Source organism: Tursiops truncatus, chromosome 17 (genome assembly GCF_011762595.2).
Source record: "Tursiops truncatus isolate mTurTru1 chromosome 17, mTurTru1.mat.Y, whole genome shotgun sequence".
In the NCBI taxonomy this organism is placed as follows: Eukaryota; Metazoa; Chordata; class Mammalia; order Artiodactyla; family Delphinidae; genus Tursiops; species Tursiops truncatus.
The window spans coordinates 66,692,937-66,717,448 of NC_047050.1; the positions used below are offsets into that span (position 1 = coordinate 66,692,937).

At 39.4% G+C, this 24,512-nt stretch overlaps 1 long non-coding RNA gene across 1 annotated transcript in view; it reads right to left on the reverse strand.

Moving 5' to 3' along the window:
* Positions 1–15,541, reverse strand: part of LOC109549451 (uncharacterized) — a 110,634-nt gene extending 95,093 nt beyond the window's left edge. Inside the window, exons 1-2 of the long non-coding RNA XR_002175734.3 lie at positions 15,465–15,541; positions 6,776–6,860 (exon numbers count right to left, since the gene is read on the reverse strand). This is a non-coding gene — a long non-coding RNA (uncharacterized lncRNA). The remainder of the gene's footprint in view (positions 1–6,775; positions 6,861–15,464) is intronic.
* Positions 15,542–24,512: the final 8,971 nt, after the last annotated feature.

The following is a 24,512-nucleotide window of genomic DNA, read 5'->3' on the forward strand; positions in this document are numbered from 1 at the left end:
AAGACAAGTAGGTACATTTGGATATTCAATGAAGTCAGATATTTGGTAAAAACAACAAAAGAAACAAAAGAGGGGGGTAGTGAACAATGAAAATTTCTGGCTGATTCATTGGGATGGATTAAGGTATGGTGAAGTTCCTCGGATTTCTTTCTTTGTAAATCTGCCCCCTTGCTCTGATTTTTAGCAAAGGAAAACAAAAGTTCCAGGATGAAGTTTAACAGCCGAATGGGTGGAATCAAGCACTACTGGGAGTCTGACTTTTCCCAAAACCTAGAATTTTAAGTAGCTGAACAAGAAACCCCACCGCGTTACAGTATTTTCCCTTTCTCCGAAGGACATTTCATGACTGTTGCTTGGTTCTGAATTCTTTGGATTAAACATTTCTGGATCTCACCATGGTTGTTGAAAATAGGCAAACACGTAGCTTACGATTTTAAATTCCATTTCAAAGATTCCCCTGGCAGGCTTTTGACAACCCATAAAATGCAGTGTTGCAAATGTGTTACCTCTCTTTTAGACCAAAAACACTTATATGGTACATTTCATCTAATGAGGCATATTAAGGAGAAATATATGCCTTCTATAGGAGGGTGAAGGGAAAAAATGAAAGAAAAAAGAGGGAGTGTTAGAAGGAAGTTAGAAAACATTAATCATTTTACAGCTGAAAGCTTGTACCATGTTGCCAACCTCTCCCTATCGCCCTATAATAGAGTGTTTTTATATATATATATATATATATATGTATATATATAATCCATTTATTTTATCCATTCATCCATTGGCACTTAGGTTGTTTTCATATCTTGGCTATTGTGAATAATGCTGCAATGAGCTTGGGAATGCAGATATCTCTGTGCGATCCTATTTTTGTTTCTTTAATAAACCTTCAAGGTGATTCTGACGGTTCAGACTAGCATCGTCAATAGAAATATGTGAGACGTAAATGTTTAATAGCTATATTTTAAAAAATAAAAACAGGTGAAATTAATTTTAATAGTCTACTTTAACCCATATATCCAAAACGTTATCATTTCAACACAGAATTAATACAAACAATTACTAATGAATATTTTACATTTTGTACTCAATCTTTGAAATCTGGCATGCATTTAATGCTTACAGCACAGCTAAAGTGAAATACAGTCCTACCAAAACAATAAAGTTCTGTATAGTGGCAAAAATATTTTACACTGCCTTAGTTTTTAAATTTAAATGAGTTAAAAATAAACACATTTTAGTTTATCACTTACACTAACTGCATTGCAAGTGCTCAGTGGTCACAGGTGGCACGTGGCGACCATACTGCACGGCAGGTGCAGACACTCGTTGCCCACAAGTTCCAAACTCATTAGTTTTGGGGAATTCCCTGGCAGTCCAATGGTTAGGACTCGGCCTTTTCACTGCTGTGGGCCTGGGTTCGACCCCTGGTGGGGGAACTAAGATCCCGCAAGTCTCAAGGTGTGGCCCAAAACAAAACAAACTCATTAGTTTTTTACTTTTGATTGTTTCTCAGGCAACTAAGTCGGAAATTATCACAAGGGGCTGCCCTTTCAACCCCAGGCATTTACCTGGCAAGCTATCCTAATTCTGCACAACCCAGATCAGTGATGTTTTATTTCCTTGACCACCATCCCAGAATCTGCGCCCTCCTCTCCGTAACAGGTATGAATACTTTGCTTGGGGCTACCTTTACACCTGACTTACACTGACGTGATTATAACAGATGCTAATATATGTCAACTAGTTATGAGCCCCTTTGAAGCTGCCAGGGCTGAACCTCATTCGTCTTTGCACCTTAGTGCTCAATAATTTTGTATCAAATTGAATGAAATCAGTCATTTTTCAGTGTTCTGAAAGATATCTTTGAATAATGGTTTTAGATAGAATGGCCTTGTGTTGCCTTCACACTTGTATCCTGACCCCATTAGAGATTTCATTCATTCATTTCTTTTATCCAAAAATTATATGCTGGGTGTGTGTCAAGCGCTAAGCTCACATGCCATGGCAGTAAGGGCAGGCTAGGTTATAACACATGTAACCTAAAAACAAAGTGGATTAAAATGATGGGACTTATTTATTGCATACTGTATAGATCCACTGGGGCTTAGCTGGGACCCTGATCTATGTTATGTGCCCACCTGGACCCAGGCTAATGAAGCCACCATTGGGAGCACTGCCAATCATTGGCAAAAGGAAAGGAAACAGTAAGATGTGCATTGTCCGTGTGACATGAAATGGTGCCTGTCAGTTCCATTTTCCTGTCATTAACTAAAGCAAGTTACATAGCCTCGTCTAACTCATAGAGGGCAGGAAGTGCAACCCTATCTTGTGCCTGGAAGGTGGAGAGTCCTAATATCAGTGAGTAGCTTTAATACCTACCATGATGAGCAGACACAGAGAATTCCCACCTTCATAGATTACATTGTCTAATGGGAGAGCCATTAATCAAAGCACTGTGCTTAAGTATTGAGTGATGATCATGAGAAGTATTGCAAAGCAGAGGTATGTGTTGCCTGTGAGAACATAGAAGAAACAGATTTGGGAACTGAGAGATTATAGGAATTGACTAGGTGAGGATGGAAAGAGAGTAGGCAACAGAACAGCATGTGCAACAGAACAAGCAACTGAACAGCAACAGAAACAGCATGTGCAAAGGCCCTGAGGTTGGAGGGAATCTGGTATATTTCAGTGTGGGAAAGCCCACTGTGACCGAAGGGCTAAAAGAAGAGACAGATAATGCTGGAAGTGTAAGCTATGACTTTCTTATAAATTCAGTGGGAAACCCTTCAAGTGTTTTAGGCTTGAAATGGCAGCCTTGTTTTTCGAAGTTGAAGAGAGTTATTTCAGTAGAGTGGAGGGGCTGGAAGATATTGGTTGAGCACTTAATCAAGGGGATAGTTGTTAGCTGGAGAGAAAAGGTAAGGCTAGGAAGAGAATAGCAGTGGCCTTTTGTGGAAAGACTTTCTTTAGATGTGATCTGTGACTAGAAGAAAATGTAAATTTTAGAAGGCAAAGAGACGAGAGGGTGTTTCTATAGGGGTCTTAGTTTATTCACCCATTGTGATCAAGGAATTAACACAACCAAGATGTTTATGTATATCTTTTATATCCCACATAATCCTTACATGACCAGGAGGCTCAGGGAAATTATTTATACAAGCTCCACGGCAGCCCATGGTAGAGCTGAGATTCCAGTGTGAGACCCTTTAGTGCATCTTGAATCTTGGGTAAATAAAGGATGTGGGGTTGTTGGAGTAGATGGTCTTTAAGGTGCATTTCAGCCTTTTTAAAAGATACATACTCCCCAGAGATAGGTCTGGTGGCAAAAATTGCATCAGTTCTTTTCTTTATTTCTGTAATTCACTAAATCTCTGTCAAGCTTCTTTCATTATGCTGACTTTTTACCAAGGAAATTTCAAGACTTTTTTTTTCCTCAATGGACCTATTAAAGTCCACAGGGTGTGTGCGTTATCAAAGTCAAGAACCTGACCTACTTTTTGCGTTTTTATGCTTCTATTCATCTTCTCTTGTCTTTGACCTCTTACTTTAATTAATTTCCAAAGAGCATTACCAGAAATTGCCTACCCACTGTATCATTTGCTTACTACCATTCAGATGTTAGAAGCTGATTCATTAGCTGGTCCCACCCAATCAGCAAAAGGCTAGAATACAGCTGCTGCTCCAGTAAATGAACGGGTGTAGGAAGATTTGCAGTTAGCTTTGTCTGTCTCCTTTGCTAATCAATGTCAGAGCAGATTCACGTGTCTAAGCAAAAAGATGACAGAATGATATTTTGGAGAAATTTTCTTCTTTTCTTGGAGCTTGCTAATGGAGTTTAATTCACTGGTTATTTTTTAGAGAATGATTAAGAGCAATGATTAATTTCCTAGAGAAGATGTTAAATTTTAATTATAGCTTTTAAAATAACTTGTTCTGTAAGAGATATGGGCTAAAAGATCTTTCCAGTAGTTTTCTTAGTAACATTAATAGACATTTGCAGCTTTCTTTAGTAGCCATTCCCTGTGATAAAACTAGTATATATACTTGTTTGTACAGCGTAATAGTTAAATCACAGGCTTCAGAGTTGCACTGCCTTGGTTTAATTCCTCACTGCAGTACTTAATGATTATTTTAAAATTAAGCAAATTACTTAAGCCTTCTGAGCCTCAGTTTTCTCATCTGTAAAATGCAGATTATGATAATTCGTATCTTATTGAGTTCTGTAATATTTAAATAAGTACATAAAGTTTCCCTAATAATGCTAGCTATTGTTGCTACTTATATCATATGAACACACACATGCACGCACACACACACAGATAGGTAAGGACAAAGGAATATGTATCTGGAGACTACTTTCCAAGTCATTGTACTATCCAGGACATACGTAGGAAAATGAAAGTCAGCCTAGAAAAAGCTTCTTGTTTCAGTAATTGATGATTTAATGAAGACCTACTGTGTGACAGTCTATGATCTTACTATTGAATAAATCATAACTGGTACCCTCAAGGAGTTTAAATTCTAGCAGAAAAGACAAGCCACGACACTCTGCAATAAGAAGTAGGCGGAGGAGAAATAAAAGAAGAGCGGGGTGGGAGGGGGGGCTTCCCTGGTGGCGCAGTGGTTGGGGGTCCACCTGCCGATGCAGAGGACGCGGGTTCGTGCCCCGGTCCGGGAGGATCCCACATGCAGCGGAGCGGCTGGGCCCGTGAGCCGTGGCTGCTGAGCGTGCGCGTCCGGAGCCTGTGCTCTGCAGCGGGAGGGGCCCCAACAATGAGAGGCCCGCGTACCCCCCCCCAAAAAAAGAAGAGCAGGCGGATGGGAAAAAATAAGGGGGAGGGAGAAAAGGGATAAAAAGATGGGGAGGGTGGTTGAGGAAAGGAAGGAGAAGGAAAAGAATCAACCTCTGGAGTTTGCTTTGCATTAGGAGAAAACACATTTTCTGCTTATATGAAAAGTCGTGATTCTAGACTAAAATTTTGACCTGAGTTGAACTGAATAAACTATGATTTTAAAACTTCTGCCTGTTCATTATGTCAATAATAACAAAAACACAAACGACAACCTACATTTATTGAGTTTTGCTAAGTTCCAGGCACTGTGCTAAGGTCTTTATATGTAGTAACTCATTTAGATTTCATGACACCAAGAGAAAGGTCCCATTTTGCTCCTTTTACAGATGAGAATACTGAGACTTTAATATATTAAGCATCTCTGTGAAGGAAAGCAGTTTGGTGAGGACAGCAAATATGTAAGGTTGTATGATGTTTGGGAATTGAGAATCCAAGGAAAAGATGTTCAGGGTGAGCTGAGACAAGTAGATGTAATACCCTCCCCCGACCTTCTCAGTATCGTTGAAAATATTGGGAAGGCCTGGAATTTCTCTAGAAATTGGAACAGTTATTCATGGCATTTTAGTTCTATGTTAATGGAGTCATTCAGGTTGTGCAAACCATTATAACACAGAGCAACATATGTAATGACGGTGGCAGACCCAGGGACCTGGACAGACACAAATGAGGGGGGCTCAGCCCAGCCTGGACAGTTCGAGAAGACATCCTTGGAGAAAATGGCCTTGGATGAGATTTAAAGGATGTGTGGGAAAGAGAATTAGTGATGGCAGTGAGGAGATTACAGGTGGAGCAAACAGCATAAGCAAAGGCATGATGAGAAGTAGCTTGGTGTGCTAGAAACCATAATTAGGCAGGTTAAAATGAATACTATTAAATTAATTTTTTAAAGCTGTACTATACATCCATGGGAGAACCCAGAAAGCCTCATTTACATTCTAATTACTTGTTCTTTTCTAGAAAATTCAGGCAACTGAATTATCTGCTTTCCTATGTCTCAGCAAATGGTAGGTGAGGAAGAGAAATTGATGTTAGAGACACGTACTCTCAAAAGCAGTGGGAAGAAGGCAACAATTATAAAGTCAGACATAAACATTTTAAATAAGAGCTCACTGTAACCATGTATTGATACTACATGGACAGACTCACAAAGTTTGACAGAACCACAGTTTCAGCTAACTATATCATCATAGTATGCTCTAGCCCAGGGTTAGGGACTGAATGTTTAGGCAGAGATTAGATCAGGAAGGTAAGGCCCCCCATTAAGGGATGAATGTCCTTCAGGAAGAGAAAGAGAGATGACTCGCCCTGTGAAGATTCAGCAGGAAAGCAGCCATCTGCAAACCAGGAAGAGGGCTCTCCCCAACCCTAATCTTGGACTTCCCAGCTGCCAGAACCATGAGAAATTGGTGTCTGTTGTTTGAGCAACTCATGTAGTGATATTTTGTTATAGCAGCCACAGCTGACTAAGACACTTAATCCCCCATCCAGTGCATGAATGGTTTCTGGACTGTTCCTGGAGAACAGTGGAACATTCACATCTTGATGTGTGTCCGTGATGGGTAACATCACTTCAGCATGTTTGGAAACTGAGGAAGAAGAGGCTAAGATACCTCTTAGGTTTCTGATTTGGGGGTGGCTGGAGGGCGCTGCTATAAATGGAACATTGTATCACATTAGGGAGAGCTTCTGGTTTAAGTTTGGATACCTACAATATAACCAGAGTGAGATATCCAGCAGACGTTGGAACACCTGAAGCTCAGGGAGAGGTCTGGGAGAGCAATTTAGGCTTGGGAAATCAGTGGTTGAGTGTAAGTCACTGGGACAATGAGAGTGGAGAATTTTGCATATGAGGCTATGATTATCCAATGACAAGGGGCAAGACTCCCAAAGAATGCCAACATCAGAAGGTTGAGAAAACTCACCAGGACAATAAAATGGCCTCTCAGCGGTTAGCCCTTTCCTCTGATACCCTGCAGCTTTTGTAGGTGCCTCTTCCATGCTGGTGTCCTGAAATAGATAGAAATTTTAGGTCTAGAACAGAGCTGAACTTTCACTGGTCTTATTTAACATCTGTAGTTCTACAAAGGTAGTGTCTGTATTAACATTTTGTCAGCCATATTCCACTGTTGGCTGTTTTTGAATTTTTAGTCAAACTAAAGCCTCTGTGTTATGTTCTCATTAACAGTTACAAAGCCAAGTTTCTATAACTTGGGCAGTTGATTTTTGACCTTAAATATGTCTCGTCTACATTAATTTTTTTAATCCTTTGTTTGTTGGTTACCTAAGTAATCAAGAGAGCAATGAGATTATGTTTCATTACTTCAATGAAAGAAGCCAGGTAAATGATTAATAAAAATTATTATCAAAAATATTTCAATTAAAAACTGTGGTTGACTGGGTCAGGCTTCAATACCCTGGGTGGTCATAAAATATTTATCATTCTTTTTTAAATTAATTCTATAAATACATTCTAAAAGTCTGCTATTTACCAGGCACTGAACTAGGGGCTGGGTGTTCAGGAATGTAAACAGTCCAGTTTCTTCCCTCATGGGTTTGATTCTCAAGTGAGGGAAAGAAACATTAAGCAAATAAATAGAAATATAAAATCATTATATACCATGAAGGTAAAATACAGGTTCCCATGAGAAAGGATAACAGAGGGATCTATGTTAAGTGTTGAGTTAGAGCAGTCTCTTCTGAAGAAGTGGCCTCAAGCTAAATTTGGAAGCGTGAGCCCCAGCTAAGTGAAGATGAAGTGGATGGGGCGACGCTTCAAGACAGATCGGGGCAAATAAAAGATCCTGAGGACCCAAAAGGAGGTTGACGTGATTGGATGGCAGCACAGAGGTGACCTCTCATGGGACTAGTAAGCGAGGAAGAAGCCAAGTCATCCGAGCCTGGTGCACTATGTTAAAGATTTGAGTGTGTATGCCTGCGTGTGTGTGTTTGCCAAATACAACGGGAAGCTATTGAAAGATTTTCAGCAAGATAGCACATTTTTGTTTGAGAAAGATGATTCTGGGAAGTTAGTTAGAAGGTCAGTGCTAAAGTTCAGGCAAGTGATGTTGGCGGCTTGCGCTAGGAGGGGGGCAGTCAGGATGGGGAGATTCAGGATAGGCTTTGGAATGATGTGTGGAGGAAAGTAAAGCTAATGATGGCCAGGTCTTTGGCCAGTTCAGCTGGATGAATGGAGGCTAACATTTACCAACATAAGAAGTACAAGGGTAGTAACAGATTTACAAGGGCAGGTCGAGATTTCCAACATGGACATGTTTCGTCTGAAAGCCTGTTGGTTGTTATAACAATTGTGAATATAAGAAATCACACTTCAGGCTAGAGATATAAATCTTAGAGGCCTTGACATAGAGATGAAATTTAAAGCCAAGCGATAAAGTTGTGTAGGAGAGATTATAGATCAAGCACTGGCTTGAGATCAATTCCTTAAAAACTCTAACATTTAGAAATTGTGTAAAAGGACTTAGTTGGCCAAAGCAATTGAGAAGGAAGAGGTGAAAAAGAGAAGGAATTCCTATACTGTAGTTTCTTAGAACATAAGAGAAATGAGTTTCAATAAGGAGGGTGTGATTAAATGTTACTAAAAGGTCAAGTAAATATTGTTGCATTAAGCACTTCTATCATAGATAGGAAATCCTTGTGGATAGACATGACTTTATTTACTCTTGGGCCCCTAGACCTTGCCTAGTGTTCTCTCATAGTAGAGTCATAATATATTTTTGTAAAATCAGTGAATGAATAAGATAGTAAAATTTTATTGTTTGCCACTATTTGCATAATATTTTTAATGCATAATTAAAACTATTACAATCACATAGTAAGGTAGTTTTTATCAGCCCCACTGTCCAAATGAAGAATTGGCCTCCTGGAGAAGTTTAAGTGTCTTGCCAAAGCTCAAATGTCTAGCTGTAAAATAGGGCCAGGACAATTCTATTGTTCTATACCAACATCCCAGTTCACTCAGGATGATGGATAAATGGCATCATAAAGCTAGGTATCAACACAGATGAACATGTGTCATGTTAACACATGTTAAGACATACATCTTGGAATGTATTTGCATATGGCTCTCTGTGTGTGTATGTGTATCTATATTTCCCAAAACTTGAAATACGATCAAAGACAAAAACCTTGGGTTTGGCAGTCAGCTCATAGCAGTGGTGGCCACATTCCCTAGTGTAAAGGGGGGATGTGATCCTAAATAGAGCACGCTGGGTGTTGAGGGGATTGACAGAAGGAAAGAGGCTGAGAGTGTGAGATACCAAGAATTCTAGCCACATTCACACACAGCAAACAAGTGCAGCTGCAGTGACATCTTCAGAGAGTACAATAACCTAGAGGGAGGGAATTAGTCATTCTTCCCCTGCTTTGTCTCACATTGTCATTAGCTGTTAACAACGGTTAACGGATGAAAGGATTACCCCTCCCCCATCACTTCCAGTTCCCATCATCCCTGCAAATACACATTAACCAGCCCAAAATGTGGGATGTGGGATGTAGTATGTGCAGGACATCTAGGATTCAGGGAGTTCAATGGATTTTATCCTGATTTCAACTTTGGAAACTGCATCTTCCGCAATCTCCCTTCTTTTGATTCCTTCTTAGCTGATTTGGGAGCAAATGAGCTCATAAAGAATTTCTTCTTCAGACACACATTTTAAAAGAGAAGATCCTTGTGATCTTTTGTCCTCATGAGGACAGGAGCTTATTATTTCCCAGAATTTTGATTCCTATAAAGTTCTAGCAGAGAATCACAAAATGGAGCATAAAAAGTCCCTTTGTGGCTCTTGGAACCAATGGTCTTAGAAGATATAAACTGTAGCTCACTACATTAGGTATTTTCCAAATTCATGATTTTAGGTAAAGGATTCTAATAATGCTTTTGGATAAGCAGCAGTGCTTGAAGTAAACGCAGCAGGATCTATACTCTGGGGGCTCTTAATGGCTTCATGTTATGGGTCACGTTTTTCCCAGCTATATCTTTAATGACTTGAACAGCAGGTCAGGCGATGAACCAAAAGGAGTCTGCCGTTCTTGCAGATATTATTAAAAGCTCAGAAATTAGCACACAATGCTAGGCTCATAAAGCTGTCATACAACATTTTCCAGCAAGTGTTGAGTCCTATGAGTGGCTCTTTCTAGAAAGGGTTAGACTGGTAAAATGTTCAGGTCATAATTCAACCATAGGCTCTTCTTGGGTAATACAAAAATCTCGTTCTTGGTACTAAGAAAATTTTATATCTAAGAAACCAGTTAACTTTGCTTTATCCTATGCTCTTCAAATTTCCTTAATTATAGAACTTTTGGGTTGTTTTTGGTTTCTTTCTACAATAGGAGTGTGTTTTATTGAACAGAGATGTGGCAAAGTATAACTAATGCCAAACTTGGGAAGACTTGGGTTCAAATTCTGGCTCTGTCATTTTCTAGGTTACTGCTCTAGCCACTTAGAGCGGAGTGAGCTTGGACAAGTCCTTTTAACTTCTGAAACTCATGGGAATAGTAACACTTGCCCCAACAATCGTTGCAAGGATTAAATGAGGTAACAGGTAAAGTACCAATCACAGTGTTTTGCACGCAGTAAAAGCCTACAAACATTAGCTAAATCTGAATCTGAATCACTGCACAGAGGGAATCAAAATAAAAAAGGAACAAACAAAAGGCACTTCCCATCACAGTGAAGACGCCTGTGGCAGGCTTTGCAATGCATGCAATAGCACACACACTGAGATCACAGACCACCCTTTACCGTCTAATTCTTTGCAGCAGGCTTATGCAGGAGAAATGCTTAAGTAACTCAGTACATGTCCTTGGATGCTTTCAGTCCTATTGTAAAGCTAGATTAGTAAGGTAGACTGAAAGCCAGACTTTTGCATTGAACTTCCTTGAGGAAAATCATCCCGGAACTGGAGTGCTAGAAAAGCTATTCAAATACTTTCCTGGGAGATGCAAATTACTTTCTGAATACTGAATAGAAACATTATGACACTCCATTACAACATTAATGTTGGGTCTGGTCAGGATGCCGAGCATTTATTTTACGCTGTGCAATTGAAAAAAAAAAAAACATTTTGTTAAGGAAGCTCTTGTGGCCTCACAGGTTCAAGTTTAAAAGGAAGTTTGACTTCCGGCTCTCTTTCACTTTTTAAAATAAGTGAATGCGCTATTTTTTCAGCCAGCAAGGAATTGGTTGCATCCATTGACTTCTTTCTATACAGAATCTCCTTATACTAGGGAAGTCCAAGTCAACTCTGTATTTGAAAATTAGCATACGTTTACCAGACTTCCGACCAGAATGGAAATCCCTAACTGATCTTTCAACTGCACAGTACAATTCTGTCTTTGCAAAAAAGTGAACCAGCTTTCTGGGAAGGTTTATCTTGTCCTAGCCTGAAACTGGAACACATTAGTCACCACCATAACTTATTAAAATCTAGCAAAACAGTGGGTAAAATAAAGTCTCTGATTGGTATGCTGAATTTGACTAGAAATTGTCAGTTAGCTTCCTGAGAACAGTCTGAATCAGGAGGAGAAGATGGATCCAATGGGTGAGAAACTTAATAACAACTTACACCTTCAGGCATTTCCAATAAAAAGGGGGCGATATTTTTCCAGACAGGTCTGGAGTCCGGAGGAGATGAGTCAGATTCACAAACTATCTCAGACTCTTGATTTTCAGGCCATGAAGGTGAAATGTGAGATTCGGTGTCATTCCAATCAACAAAGAGCCATGTTAGATATATGAAATGCACCTGACCATGAAGCTGAACCAAGTTTGAAAGACAGTCTCCTCCACTGATGCAGGGTGAAGCTACTTTGTGATGAAAATCTGTCCAATCTATGCAAAAGTCTAAGCATGTAAAATAGGGACTCATGAATTGATTTTAGGGACAAATGGTCTTCACCTAAAACATAACTGAGAAATGTCATTGCTCAAGTCTCCAATTTAGACAAATTATGAAGTATGACATCAAAGTCTGAGGAAGAGAAAAGAAGGTGGGGAGAACGTTGATATTTATTTAGCACCTTCTTTTTTCCTTAGAGGCACCGTGTGAGTTAATGTGCATACGTGTTTTCATTAGTCTCTATTACAACAGTCTGAGGTGGGCATCCTCGCCGTTTTAGAGAGGCAGAGAGAGAATAGACAACCTGCTCAAGATCGCACAGGGAAAAATTCCAATTCAGGTCTTCTGATTATAAAACGAGGGCTTTTTCCTTCTCCTCTCAATTCTCTCCAGCATGTGTCTTATACATCAGCACTTTGGGTGTTATTCAGTAGGATAGCATTCTTGCCAATTTTCTCGAGTCACTTTAACATGTAGATCTTCATTCCTCTAAGTTAAACTAGCTAATATTCTTGAATGACAGAAACCGAGCCAGGAACTTTACAGGTAGAATCTTCTTTAATCACTGTAAAAAGCCTATGACAAGTTCTGGCTCTCATTTTACAGATGGGAAAACAAAATCTTTCAGCACACTTTGCCCAGTATCACTCAGTTCAGAAGTGGCAAGACCAGTTTTGCGCCCAGGTAGTCTGATTCTAGACTTGTTCCTTCAGATACTACGCTAGGTTAAATATACATGCGTACACCGTGCATTTGCTTTACAAAACTGTGATGACCTGGTTTATTCCTTCAGAAATACAATAGTACCATCAATGGAACGAATACGGAAACCCATTCTGTGTCCACACACATGCTATGGCTATCTACTTCCCAAATGATGTGGTTTGATCCTGGGAATGTTGTTGCTTTGCAGCTGAGTATCTCATTTTAGTTGATGGACTGTCATTAAGATGATAAACCTACCAGTCAAAGCTAGTGGCCTGCAACTGATGTATCTATATTGGCAGATCAATTATCAAAAATTTTTGAGAATTGCTTGCCATAAAAGTAAGAAGCCAGTGGACTGCAATGGGTGGCTTGGACGCACATTCTGATATACTAGACCCTAACCACAGGTGTGATTACCTATAGTAAGGGTGCCTTTTTTAGGACTTTCTTTACAACAAAAAACTTTATCAACATAACATGAAGTATATAAGCTTCAAATTCAATTTAAAAGAAAACAATCTCTCATTATCCATTTGGATTTATCATCTCTCTTAAATATTGTCAAAAACAGTTAAAGTGTTACTATAATCTTATTAAAATATGTCAACTCAATTCATTTGGAGACATCATGTAGACTTTGTCCCTAGAGCTTGTGTAAGATCAAGGGAGGCCTACCCTTTCTTCAAGAGATGTTACCACTAATCCTCCACCAAGGGACAAAGAGAACATACAGTTGCTCAAGTCACACTGATTTGTGTCCTCACACTGATAGTAAAACCTATGCCTTAGTCATATGTGGAGTGATTTTTCAATGCTTTAGTTGAACAGAGAGGAAATATTCTTTCCAAAATGACTCTAGTTAATAGAAGTTCTGTTATATGTTTCTTACAGTTTAATTTAAAGTGTTTCATCTTTTAATATCTGGGTTTGCCTCCAGAAGAAGCCTGTAGCTCTTCTAACTCATTTTCTTTTTTCAAAGATTCTCAGACTTTCTCCAAATGACCACAGTGTTTTCATCCAAATTTCCCTTCGTGGCCAGTGAAGATCCCACAGTCATGGCCTGGGTCGGGCACTCAGAAGGCAGGGCTAAGCATGCCAGGGCAGGGCTGGCCTCTGTTTATGAGGTGCAGAGCTAAGGAGAACATGATATCTGGGTTTGGAGGGAAGGTAGGCCCAGGAAGCTTGGGGTTGTGGGGGGCGGTTCTAAATATCTGTTCCATAGGGACAATGTTGAAGAAAGAAGTAAATGCACATCGAGGGATCTACGGCAAGGACTAGTTAAGACTTGGGTCTCAGAGCCTGATCAGATGCCCTGAGCAATGGTAAGTGGCAAAATTAAGGCTGTTCCAATTGGGCCAACATATTTACTAAGACTTGCAGTTTGGCTACAACTTGTTTAGACGCACCCGAACGTGAACCCTTCCAAACATAACTGAACAGAAATTAGACAAGATTTTTTGCTGACGTAAGCAACCTCTGTCACAAGTTGAATCTTCACTCAGCGATTCTCCATTTAACCAGTGCCCTCTCCACATTTTCAGTGTTAAGATGCACAGCCCTTCCTTCAGAAGCTCAACTTCATGTTTCTGGTCCTCCGCAGAACACCAACACAAAGGGCTCAATAGTGAACAGGGTGACTCAGTCAATCATTATGTGGCATTATAAACGTCCTAGAGATTGTGAGGGAGTTTTTTTTCTTAAATATAACAGTTTATTTTGGTGAAATTATTATAATTTTAAATCTCTTTTACTGCAATCCAAAATCTGAGCAATTCTTTTAATTAACATAATTATTTTTGTTTTTCAGTTACATGTATGTGTTTCATAAGTAACATGGCCATTTTCTCTGCATAGATCCAAGCCCCAAGTAGACATGAATGAGTGTGCAGCTAATTCTAATCCACTTCCCCTGCATGTAGCATTAGTCACTGTGTGAGAACAACTCAGTGGCTCAACCTAATAGAACACAAAGATTCTCAGAAAAATGAAAGCCACAGATTATAGCAGAACTCTTTTGCAGCTCACATTTTAGCTCCTTTTCCAAGACCTCATACTTTTAACTCTTGTCCAGGGGCTTTAGGGATTCAGAAAAAAAAAAAAAAAAAGATCAGCCTTAAGTTTCTCTACTGAAATAATATGGGGAAATAGTTGTAACTGGCATCAGAAATTCTAGGCTCAGAATTCATTTTTCCTAGTTACTGACTGCGTAAACATGGAGAGGTCACATTATCTCTCTGGATCTTCACTTCCTAACTAATCAAATCCTTTCTTTGTCTTCACTGTCTCACAATATTACCCCTTAGATCAACTAAAATATTATAAAATAGCTCAGTACATTGGAAAGCATAAAGAAAATATAAGTAATGCTTATTGTATTTTCTCCTCTTGCTACTTTGTCAGAAAAGATAAACTCAACCATGTCCTCAAATAGCCAAAAAGTAGTTGGTGGTTTGGTATAAGGGCTGCCACATACAGTTGTGCAGTCTGTACACTGCAAAACTAGGGCTGTCAGGATCTGGCGGAGAGGGCTTGCAGTATAACTTGAGGTCTACTGACAGAGCCATGTACCCTGGCATAGGTCTGCTTTATTATTTATTTTTGCCAATTAGCACAAAAAGACTATTTGTGTTAACAGAAGCCTGAATAGTACAAGAGAAATCAGGACTCTGTGGAATCAGTCTTGAATATTAAATTAAATATATTTATAGTATCATTCAATTATGTACATCTCAAAAGAAGGGATTTACAATTAGGAAACCTAGATTCTAGCCCTGGCTTTGCTGGAAATCAGCAACTTTAAACAATTTCCCTATAGCTACCTGGGGTTTCTCATTGCTCACTTGTAAAGTGGTTATATCTTCCATCTAATCTTGGTTACATTCAATGCAAGTGTATTTCTATAGTACTCTGAAAATGTAGATACGTTCCTCATTCAGTGGACTGACCGCATCTTATCCAATTATCTGCCTTATTTAAAAATTCCTGACAATCTATTAATTGGTTCCTAAGAACAATAAGCTCCATATTTAAAATGTAGAAAACTCACATCGTCAGCCACCGCCTGGTGCAAATGAGGCCCGATGTTCTTCACCCATGGCAGAAGACCCACACCCTCTCTCTATCTCCTTTCTCCATCACGTCTGGTCTCCAAATTCCCTTACTCATCTCACTCAAAAATCGCTTGGTGGCTATTATGTAAAAGATAATTGATTTAATTACTTTAGCTTAAACAAACAAGTCCAAACATCGCATGATGGGACTTGCCACCGGCATCTCCAAGGCCTTAAGTTCTAAGGCACCCAGTTTAAACAGTAGGGCCACAGAGTCATGAAGAGTGTGGGGGAAAGGACCTTATGGAGCATCAAGTTCAGCTTCCTTGTTTTGTAGAGAAGATGTTGAGGCTCTGTGTAGAGCAGGCACTGGCCCCGAATCACGCCATCATGAGTGGCACACCTGACTCAGAAACCAGGACGTCTGACTTTAGGTGCATTACTTTTCTGATGACATCATGGTTTGGCTATGCCAGCTACATCTCCTGTCATTCTCCCACTTGCTCATTAAACTCAAGGCCCTCCCACGGCTGCATCTGGTGCCTTTGGGTAGCTTGGGAACAGGTAACCCTTCCTCTGGGAGACCATGTACCAGGGCACATAGCTTTGTGACGAGACCATGAGCTGGTTTGCCAGAATTTCCTCATTTAGACCAGATTGGTTTCCACCTCAGGGCCTTTTGAATGGCTGTTTCCTCTTCTTGGACGATGCTTCTCCCTGTAGATTCCCCTAGAAGGCTCCCTCTTTTCCTTCAAATTGTTCCTCAAATGACACCTCTTAAGAGAAGCACTGTCTCCTACTCTATCTGAAATCCTTGACCTTGTCATTATTCTCTATACCATGACTGTGCTTTAATATTTTTCATAACCCTTATCAGTCTTCAGTATTATATTTGTATCATTTATTTATTCTTATACTTGATAATTATCTTTTGTCTCCACTTGAATATGAGTTAAAAAGAAAACTTTTTTCTTGTATGTACCACCTTATCCTCTGTCCGGCACCTAGTAGGTGCTCAATGCATATCGTTGAATGGACGAATGAATGATTGAGCTTATGAGTGAACTATTCTTCTTAGTTTACAGAGTGTTTTGTCTTTTTACTCTCTTTTAGTAATGAAGCTTGTTGATTTGGGTGCTTCTAAGAAATTAGATTAGTATAATTCAACCTCAGTTTGATACTCTTTAAATGTCATCTCCATGTTTTCTATCACTGAGTCATTCTTACTCTTTTTTTTCTCATCCTACAGAGAAGTACAGTGTAAGTAGCAGTAGACTCCCACAGTTTTCCTCTTGAAACACGATGGATTCAGAGGTCAACATGCTGTTTGTGCTTTATATCTGCTTCAAATTGATTGACTTTAAAAAGGAACCTCAGAGAAACCTCACACCTTGTCTTTATTAAGATACTAGTTGTTGACACTTGTTTCATATTGCTCTCCTGACCAGGATGCTCTGAAGCCAGAACTGTGCTTTTTCATGTGCATAGAGGTCTCAGCAAATGGTGTCACATGCTAATTACATTGTCTACTTTAAGCCCAAAATAATGATGGATTGTGGGCTAAGGGTCCCAGTGTTAAAATACTGGCAGTACTTCTTACCTATTATGACATTTTTATTTAGCTCAGTCTTTATTTTCCAATCTACTTGTTTTAGAATCACTTCATTTAAGGGGTTATTATTGATAGTAAGAATATTTTTTTTTCCTGTGGCAGAGAAAAGAGTGTAGAGATTACAGTTGATGCAAGGGCAAATTCAGAAGCAATCCAAGCCAGACTTTGGCCTCTGTGCAGAGCCAAATCCTTCAAACAGAAGAGATGAGACAGACTAGTACAGCCTTTAATTAGCTCTTACCCACAAAGTGGTTTTCAACAGGGAAGGGAATACTTGGGTCCTCATACTAGTGTCTTCTTGTCTCTGAGGGACTTCCTGTAGGCTTGAGGGAAAAGTTCTTTACAGATTAGGTATTTCCTTGTTTTAATTTAAGTCTATATATATAATTTACTTAGCCATTCACAAGGTTGGACTGTAAAGTTCTCAAAGGGCACAAAGTACATTTAATCAATATTCAGAGTTTATACACACACAACCTAGAGTCATTTCAGGTACATAATAGAGTTTGTGAATGAATGAATGAATCAATCAATGCATGAATGAGCAAATAAAGTAGATCAGTGAATTCATTCTTCCTACCTGATTACGTATAATGAGGAATAAACAAAAGAATTCTATTCGTGTAGTTATCTGGATATATCCCAGCCTCCTGCCTCAATCTGGGACAATTTCAGAGCTCCTTGTAGAATCAATTGAGGCCTCTATTGTGACTGCATCAATCTCTTCTGTCGAGTCCCACTCCATTCAATCTCTTCCTTATATGCGTGGTTCCCATATGTACTTCCCAATAAACCTCTTGCTTGCAAACCTCTGCTGCTGAGTCTGTCTCCAGGAAAGCCAACCTAAAATCCTAACCTAAGGAATAGAAAAGAAATGTTATAGTTGGCTGTCAGTGAATGTTAATTTCTTTTCCTCTTTTCCTTACAACCTGGGCCATGTTTTAAGTGTTTTGCTGCCACAAAATTAGTGATAGGCACATACCTGCAGCATGAATGAAAAGTGCAAATGTCCCCACATGTCCTTTTTTTAGTCTGTAGAGTGATAACACAGGTAAAGGCCAAGATGCTGAAATACCAGCCCATCTCATGTGGACTCTATAAATGAAATTTCAAAGTTCAACTTTGGTAAAGTTTGCTTCTAATAACTTTGAGTTCCTCCCTTTATTAAAAGTAAAGAAAAGCCCAACGATTTACACTAGGCTATTTTTATCTCTTAGAGAGAATTGTTTTCCTCCCTTTTCTGGGCACAGAACAGCTTCCATTAACAAAGAAACTAAGTCAGTTACCTGCCTCAGAAGTAGTCATGAAGGTTCTCCTAAGAATTATTTGGTTCTCTTTTTACCTACATTCTCAAGCCTGGCATTTAGACCTGCCTCAAAGGAAAGATCACTTGGGTCTAAGCAGGAGCCCAGCCATCCCTTTCCATCTTCTCACTTCTGATTCTCCTTTGAGGTAAAACTGCAATGTTTATTGAGCTTCCACTGCATGTTAGGCAGGTTTTGACAGATGGCATTTGACCCTGTATGTCTTATATATTTAAGTGGATTTTAGGCCCCATGGTGAATCTGTTTGCCTAGGTTTCCTCTCCTGTAATGTGGAGGAAGACACCCTCTGGTAATGGAATAGTTTGTTTAGTATGGTGTAGACACAGACTCACTTAAATGTACATTCCATTTTTAATGGTACATTTTTTTTTTGTTTTTTTTTTTTTTGGCGGTACGCGGGCCTCTCACTGTTGCGGCCTCTCCCGTTGCAGAGCACAGGCTCCGGACGTGCAGGCTCAGGGGTCATGGCTCACGGGCCCAGCCGCTCCGCGGCATGTGGGGATCTTCCCGGACCGGGGCACGAACCCGTGTCCCCTGCACCGGCAGGTGGACTCTCAACCACTGCGCCACCAGGGAAGCCCCTTAATGGATTCTTGATGTTAGGAGACGAGTAAGAACAGTTCTATCTACATTTATTGAGCATCTTTCATGTGCTGGGACCACATATTTGTTGACTATTGTTGCAATGATGTTACACAAAAGAAAACCAACACAAACAAAAGGCTTCTGAACAACAAGCATTTGTTTTCACAGTCAGTCATGGGATTTGGCTACTACCATTTGGCTGATGGAGGCTGGGCTTGGTAGAGTGGGTCTGCTTTAGTCTAATGGATCTACTGGGCTTGGCTCCAAGAGGTGAATTCAGTTCATATCTGCTTTCTGTGTATTTGTTCTGGAGCCTGGGATAAAGGGGTCATGCTTCCTGAAGAAACCCACCCCCAAGAGTGAAATACAACCCCCGTACTGTTATTGTGTATTGTTATCTGCTATTCTCCATCATAATCTATAATTATATAACAGTTGCCTATTTACCTGAGCTTTTGAGGGGCAATAGGTCTTAGTCATTTCTAGATCTTGGAAACTGGCACACAAAAGGCACTCAGTAAGTGTTTTTGAGCTAACAGATGCATAAGTGAATAAAATCTGCATAAATCTATACCAATTCATTCTAAAAGGATTGTGCTAAAATGACGAATGGTTGAGTTACAATCCGTAATTGGGACAAACTTGACCTGCTTGGGTACTTGCTGAGTCCTTTGAAGTCGACATTATGGAACACAAACGACAAATGATTCTCTCCTGTCAGCATTAGTGCCATATACTGGGTGGAATGGACCACTGACTTGACCTACTATGCTTTGTATTCATTCATGAGAACATGATTAAGCAACTGAGAGATTTCAGCAAACGTCCACACATAGCTCTGAGTTCTTCAAAACATTGCCTTTGGAATTATTAGGAGAAAATTATTTATTATCTACAGAGTATTAAACAAGAACTAGTCCAGTAACACACTTGACTACCTCCTGGAGAGCAGTTCAAAAACAATTCCATCAAGGCAAACAGAAAGCATTCATGGAGAGTCTTCAACATCAGAGATCCAACAGCCCGTTTTCAGAAGCTCAGCTTCACTGGGAGGTGTTTAGAAGTGGCCACAGGAGCTATGAGGACTTAGGTTTGCCCTCCTCCTTCAACTTTTAGAAATGCATGATGCTGGGGAAGTCATTTAACTTCTCTGAGTTTCAATTTTCTCATTTGCAAAGGGGACATCATAATACCTACAGGTAGGTTAATTGTGAAGATTAACTGGGACAAGGTATGCTCAGTACTCGGTGATTGCTTCTTCAATGTTTTTGATGCAAAGCCCTTTTCTCTTTATATTTTGCAAGTAGTTTTTTTTGTGGAATATTGATGGAACTGTCATTCTTTTCATTTAACTTTTCTTTTGCTTTTATCTTGCTTTGCTCTAGAAGTATAAAATTATTTTAGCATTTATCTATCTAAAATCTATTATCAGTATTACATGGGTAAGTACCATGAACTTGTCTATTAGGTGATTGGAATTCTGATGCATTTGTGAACATTTTCTGTGGCTCAGTTATTTAGCCTTTCTGAGCCTCTGTATAAATTCTTCATCTCCCTATCTATCTACTCATCACTATTTTCTTATTTATGTGTGCATCCATCCATAAGTCCATCAAAAACACTCTTCATGAAAGAATATGAAAAAGAATATATATATTTGTATAACTGAGTCACTTTGCTGTACAGCAGAAATGAACACATTGTAAATCAACTATACTTCAATAAAATTAAACAAAACATTTTTCATGCCATTCACAAAATGACATTTTTATAGTAAATGAATCTTCATATTAACTTGAGGTTATAGGTAAACAACTAAAATTAACCAAAACATTGCTGAAACTGATGCAATGAGGATAAGTACTATTATTGTGGGTGAGAAATGTCTATACATTATTATATACTAAAGTATATCATTTGACCAAATAAAATTGAATTGGTGGGTGGCAAAAGGGTACAAAACATGCTTTGAGCTAACCCCAAATATGGAAATTCAAGTTAAGTAAGCACATATGTTAGAGGGTTATTATCTATAATCAGTCAGGATAGGAGTATTTTAAATAACAAGCTCTTCTGACATATTCAAATGTGATTTACTTTATGAGAATCTAATTTCCATAGAGTATTGTTTTCAAGAACACATACATCCCATGTATTAAGCTAAGGTGGTCTTTTTTTTTTTTTTTTTTTTTTTTTTTTTTTTTTTTTACCATTTCCACTAAATATGAGCCTCTATTTGGTTTTAAACTTTAGTCTTAGGTCTTAGTTAATCCTACTCTGAATTCAGCCTCTACGAAAGATTTTTCTCCAGCTCCCTCTTCCATTTCCACTGTTCCTGCCATTGCCTTAGTCCGAACCCTTAGGAATTCTCTCCTGGTGGTTACAACAGCTTCCTAGCTGATCTCCCTGCTTTCAGAGTCATCCTTTTCCAATTCAATTCATCAGCCAATCTGGCGATCTTTAAAGATATAAAGTTGATTCTAAAAATCCACTCAACTATTTTGCATTTCTCTTAGGCTCAAGAGCAAACCCCTCTGCAGAACACACATCACTGTTCTGGCCCCATTTATCCTCATTTCTCACAACCCTATACCACCTACCCCAAGATGGTGGTGAATTGATCTTCATACTGTTCCCTGAGCTTTCTTATGCTTCTGTGCCCTTTCCATACATCTTTGCCCTGGAGAAAACAGCTTTTCCCTATTAACACATCTGAATCCTATTTAATCCTCTGATCAAATGCCTCCTCCTCCAGGAAGCCACCTCTGACCTCATCGTGCATCTACCCTTCCCCCAACAAGTCTATTATAATGCTTCCCTTTCTTGTTTCAAAGGTACTCTTGCTTACTTTTCTTGATGACTAACCCACTGTAATTATCTGAAAAAAATGTTTCCATCGCCCCCAGTACACGGTGACCAGTTGAGTGCAAAGGTCCATGAATCTAACATAGTGCTTGGCATGTGTTAGGCATTTGGTAAACATTTGTAAAATGAACAAAGTGAACGAACTTTTTAAAGCAGCGGCAATTTGGTCGTCACATCCAAAATTTCAAATGAGAAAGAAAATTACCATACAAGATGATTTGTCTGAGTGCTTTGTTTCCTTGTCATATTATGTCAGGGATCAAAGGATAGCATTTTTTCCTCTTCAAATTGAAAATAGCTTTGTTTTTACTGCCTTTTCGTCCCTTATATTAAAGGGAGCTTTCATCATAGACTTTAATATGACTTGATTGTCTCTGTATTCATATCCCTTGATATCCTGCTTTTTACTGTAAGTCAGCAAGATCAAAATCTTCTAATTATCTTCACTACCTGCTGAAATATCTGCTGCTGGGAATGCGTCAGTTGCTCCAACAATTATGCTGGTGGTAACGGCACACGTTCCCGTGAGGCAGGGTGGTGATGCCTGGACTTCAAAAGGCCTGTGTCAAGGGGTGATGTACACGGTACTTCAATTAAAGCATAATTAAGGTGGCATGCTATATTCTGACTTCTGCTCGTGTCAAAGAGAATCCATTCCAATAGTGCACACCGCCACTTTCATGGAGGCTCCAGCGTTACACAAGGGATGGCAGAGCATTGCTCTCTCACTCCTCCAGGGCCCTTGCACAGGAAGATGGCACTGGATGGTCAGTGGGATCAGTTTATTCCAGCATCCGTGTAATGAGCTGAAGCTTTGTGCCAGGCCCAAAGGTAGTGTGATGTACAATATTTCACCAACTCCTGGTGTCAAATGTTATTATTCTCATTTTTCCCGAGGGGTTAGCTAAAGCTCAGAAAGGTTCTATGCCATGCCCAAAGCCATGAGATCTGTCATTCACTAAATCCATAACCTTAAGCAAGTTCCCTAACCTCTGAGATCCAGCATTCTCATCTGAACAGGAATCAATGCCTTCATTACTGGTCTGTATGTAATTTGCCATAAAACATGCATACACACAGCTGTGTTTGTATATCTGCATCTATCCATCCTCTATCTATCTATCTGTATCTATCACCTATCATCCATCTATGTCAAGTTGTGACCAACAAAATAGGTACTCTGTAAGTTTTAAAAAATGTTTGCCTTTTTGTTTGTTTTCAAAGACCTCCAGAGCAGGTGACTCATCCAGCCTCCCAGTTTTCTTACGCCTAATGGCACTCTGACTGTCATGAACTCTCTACCCATTCTATCAAGGAGCAAGTGGAAACAATGCTAATATTTGGTAGGTCTCTAAGTTGACTGAAGAAGACTACATAGATACTCAGTTCCTCATATTTGTCTTATTCTCGAAGTAACAGCTCAGAGGACCATAGATTTTGGTGAGGGTGGTACTTACGAGGAGGTCGCTGATGCTACTTTGGGCAGCTGATTTTCTGATGTCCCACTGGTGGTTTGGTAAAAGACACTGAGCTGGTCTATTGCGGTTAAGAACATAGAATCAGGAGCTAGAAAAGTATGAGTTTATTTTCAGGCTCTGTGAGTTAATAGATGTGTAAATATAAGCAAGCTACATAACTTATCTAAGCCTCAGTTTTATCATCTATAAAATGGGAATGACAATAGCACTTGCCTCATAGGGCTGTTGGAAGGATTAAATAAGATAATGCATATAGAGCCCTTGGCATTATGTCTGTCAGATTCTCAGCATCCAATAAATAAACATTAGTAGTAGTAGTAGTAGTATTACTACTGCTACTGCTCTTCCTCTGTCTCCTTGTAATTTCATCTCTTGTCACACATGCACACGCTCTTCCAACCTCAAGCTCACCTCAGATTTTCAAATATTCTTGAAGGTACTATCATGAAGTGAAACAAGTGAGTGAAAGTACAGGCTTATACAAATTACCTCTGGAATTCATTCCAACCTCCATCTTTGCATTTCAAACAGATCCGCATCTCAAAGGCCTGAGCCTTGTCTGACAATTCTCCTGGCAATAGCCACAATGAAAACTAGAACATAGTCACTGAGCTATCTTAAAAGCTAATTCTCATAATTAACTGGACTTCAGGGTAGACAATATCAGTGAGCTGTATCAAACGTTCAGAATCATCCAATCATGGGTTGGATGGGACAGTGCTCTGCATATGACTCTATCATTTCCTGTCTCAGAGCTAATCAGTGATACCAGAGTGGTTCCTGTCTCAGTGTTCCAGTGTAACAGTATGACAACAGACTCACAGTGTAGAATTGTACTAATGTTTCAACTTGCAAGACAAGATTTAGTGGAGAGTAAACCTGCTTAAATCTTGACATGCAAATGTAAACACAGTTAGGGGGCAAAAGACCAAGTAATGGAGGATAAAAGGGAAATAAGGAGGAAGTGAGGGAGGAGAAACAGACTGAGATGGATGTTGTCATGTAAATACCTGGTATTGCAAGACTATTTCCTAAGTATTTGCTATCTGCTAAGAACTTGCATTTTCCCCTGATATCCACTATACCCTTTCAGCAAAGGATTTTTTTTTTAAATTCCAAACACTCAATGAATTCTCATAAGTATTAAAGTTGAGAAACAAAGATTCTTAGTTTTTAAAG